Source organism: Elephantulus edwardii, unplaced genomic scaffold (genome assembly GCF_000299155.1).
Source record: "Elephantulus edwardii isolate Elephantulus edwardi_28Jun2011 unplaced genomic scaffold, EleEdw1.0 scaffold00279, whole genome shotgun sequence".
NCBI lineage: Eukaryota > Metazoa > Chordata > Mammalia > Macroscelidea > Macroscelididae > Elephantulus > Elephantulus edwardii.
The window spans coordinates 564332-568009 of NW_006400029.1; the positions used below are offsets into that span (position 1 = coordinate 564332).

The 3678-nt window shown below is 36.8% G+C and overlaps 1 protein-coding gene across 1 annotated transcript in view; it reads right to left on the minus strand.

The window, feature by feature from the left end:
- ADAM18 (ADAM metallopeptidase domain 18) overlaps positions 1-3678 on the minus strand; it is a 121708-nt gene that overhangs the window by 25455 nt on the left and 92575 nt on the right. The window lies entirely within an intron of this gene.

A 3678-nucleotide genomic window follows, 5' to 3' on the forward strand; every position in this document is an offset into this window, starting at 1 on the left:
ATTCATTGTTGCACTATTCTCTCTACCCTCCTCCCAATTTGTTCTTGTCCAAATGCCACAGTGCTTGTCAAAGCCAGTTCTGATTAATCTTTGTCAGTGTGTCCTTCGCCATTCCCCTCTATGAAGTCAAATAGACCTCGCTTGAAAGTAGAGAATACCAGAAAAACCCCTTTTAAATATGTTTTATTCACTATGCAAACAGATTTGGTCACACAGTTCAGAATAAACTACTGTTAGTACTGCAAAGAATGGGAATTTCAGAAAGCTAAATTGGGTTCAGGAAGAACTTGTACATAAATAAAGAAACAGTCATAAGAAGATTCTTGCTCACAACATCATTAAAAACATCAGGGTTGTATTCTTTCACCACACTCATTAAATTCGTAGCCTAAGCAAGTAATTTTAGATGCTGTAATTTTAGTTATTTAAAGGAAAGCTCTCCATTAAGATTGGCTGAAGAATCAACATGTCTTGCTCATTAAAAGTGAAGACTTGAAGCATTTACTTGTGAAGATCAAAGGTTTCAACTTTCAGTATGGTGTACACCTGAACATAAAACAAAACTCTTTATAACCAGAATAATAAACCACACCATAATACACAGGGGGGAAGACTGAAATTTTCAAGGAATTCATTATACATAGACACATACAAGTATCCATGAATGTTGCAGTACAGAAATCAATTAACATATTGTATTTGAGCTGTGGTGCTAAAGAAGAGTACTGAGGGTACCATGGACTGCTAGGAAAACGAACAGATTCATCCTGTAAAGGGTCAAACTGGGCGGTTCCTTGGAGGCAAGGATTCTGAGGCTCCATCTAATATACTTTGGACACATTGTAAGGAGAGACTGGTCCTTGGAGAGGGACATCATGCTTGGTAGGGTGGAGAAACAGTGCAGGAAGGGAAGACACTCTATGAGGTGGATTGATTCAGTGACTGGGGTAATCGGGATGGGTGTATCAGAGATGGTGCGATTGGCCCAGGACAGAGTAGAGTTTAGGGCCGTTGTACATAGGGTCGCTATGAGTTGCAAGCGACTCAATTGCACATAATGACAACAACAACATTTGGGGGGGATGTGCTACAAAATGTCTCCTTAAAGCTAAAAAGCAAAGATGTTCCCTTATCCATGCCTGGTATTTTAAGTAGCCTCAAATTCATATGTAAATTTGATGATGAGTAAGGAATTGATGGTTTTGTACTACGATATTGGTATAGAATATCAAATATACTATGAATCTCCAGAAAAATAGATGTTTGGGAAAAAATAAAACCAAAAGTAAGGATGATGAGACTTCATCTTTTGTGCTTTGGATTTTGGGTTTCTTGATATTGAAGTGTAATTCATACTGAAGTCTTTAAGCTTCTGCAGCAAGAATCCCAAATCCTCTTTATTTTCTGCAAGCAAGGTTGTATCATCTGCACAATGCAGATTCCTGTGGCTTCCCTCCAACTCTGATTCTTCATGTAGTTTAGCTTCTCAAATGAACTGTGGAACCTCATAATGCACAAACTGAACCACATATTGTATGCTTTATTCAAGTTTTAATTAAAGAGAACTCCTATTTTTGCTAAATAAATGGCACAATATTTGGAAGTAGGAGAATATAAGCACAGTACCAATTTACTGGAAAACTGAGTAAGAAAAACTACATGTATGTAGGTTGTTGATGCTGTTATGTGCTGTCAAGTCAAACCCGATTCCTAGTTAACCTTCCAGCAGGTTTTCAAAGGCAGTAAATCGCATGGGAAGAGTCTGTTCATCTCTTCCCTCTGGTGCAACTCATGGATTTGAACTGACTGTCTCGGTGTTGGCAGCGTGGCTCCCTGTACACACACACACACACACACACACACACACATTTTACTTTGAGACACAAGATTGATAAATATTGGTGAGCTCTGGTGGCCTAGAAGCTGCACGGCAATCCCAGAGGTGTGCGGTTCGAATCCACTAGCAGCTCTGCTGGAGAAGAAAGGACAATATCCTCCTGTACCAGTCAGATCCGATTTGACAGTACACACACACACACACACACACACACACACACACACACACACATTTATAAAAAAGACAGCTTTTTAGAATTAATAATGTGAGAATACAACGGTAGAGATAATAAATTCATATTACAAGTATGGCATAATAATGAAGCTATTTTATTTACATGGTGGAAGAATATTGCTAAATTAAAAAACGTCAAACTATTTAAATTTACAATAGAAGAACTTTTTTATCCTACCTTAGTCTTTAAAGGTAGATTTAGAAAGACTAAGGTGTGCTTGGGTGAAGTCTTGACATTTTCAATTGCTTCCTATGTGTGCTTGGGCAAAGTCTTGGTATTTTCAACTGCTTCCTATGTATTGGAAGGCTGAACAATAAGTAAGAAAGATCAAAGAAAAATAGATGTTTTTTTAACTGTAGTGTTGGAAACAAGGACCGAATATACCATGGACTGCCAAAAGAAGAGACAAATCTGTCTTGAAGGAATTACAAACCAGAGTGCTCCTTGGAGGCAAGGATGATGCAACTTTACATACATTGGACATGTTGTTGGAAGATACAGGCCTTGGAAAGAGATGTGATTTTGAGAAAGATAGAGAAGGTCTGCAAAAGGGAAGAAGATCCTCAATAAGAAAGATTATCAAAGTGACTACAACAGTTGCTTGAGTGTGATAGACAGTACAAGGATAGGGCAGGGTTCAGCTCTGTTGATCTGTGGGTCATTGTAATTCATAGCTGACTCAATGGCATCTAAAATCACCATGTTGTCCTATGTGATTGGGAATAATATATATTATACTTGGTTACTGTAACTATCCCAAAACAATCAAACCAAAAACCCAAACATTATAATTGACTTGGCTTTCACTCAGTGACTATAGTGAAGACAGTAGAACTGATTCCTGTGGTTTCCAAGGCTGTAATCTATATAGAAATAGATTGCTGAATCCTTCTCCTGCAAAGTGTATGGTAGGTTTACATTCCAATTTTTCCATTTAACAGCCAAGTTTTTTAACCACTGTTCCATTGTGATCCCTTGGTAACTATAATTGATGGCATTTCAATATTGAATATGAATTAGTATCTCTGAATGCTGAAGATAAGTTATTGATTTTAATTTATTACCTATAATAACAATCTGGAGAGAGGATGAAAGGCACCCAAGCGTCAAAGACTCTCTTTCATAGGGTCGCTATGAGTCGCCTGCAACTCAACGGCACTTAACAACAACAACAACAACAACATAATAACAACAGGAATAGTCAAAACAACATTAAGAACAATTTGTAGAGAAAACAGAGAATAAGGTAATTTGCCTTAAGTCAAGAACTGAGTCAAGAATATATTTAAACAAATTTTTCAGTTGCTTGATATACATGTGAAAATTGCATAAATAGTAAGAAACATCCAAAGAATTAATGTCTTTGAACTATGTTATTGGCAAAGAGTATTGAATATAGTATGGACTCCCAAAAGAGAAAAAATATAGGGATTAGAAGGGGGAGAAAGAACACTTTTATCTTATTTACTTAAAAGCTATCTACTGGCATAGTTGGAAACAGTTTGTATAAACCAAGTTTTTGGTACTCAACTGTCTTTTAAATTTAAGAGGTATTTTATTTTTGTCTTTATGCCACAATCATATACTAAAAGCAAAGCTGCTTGTA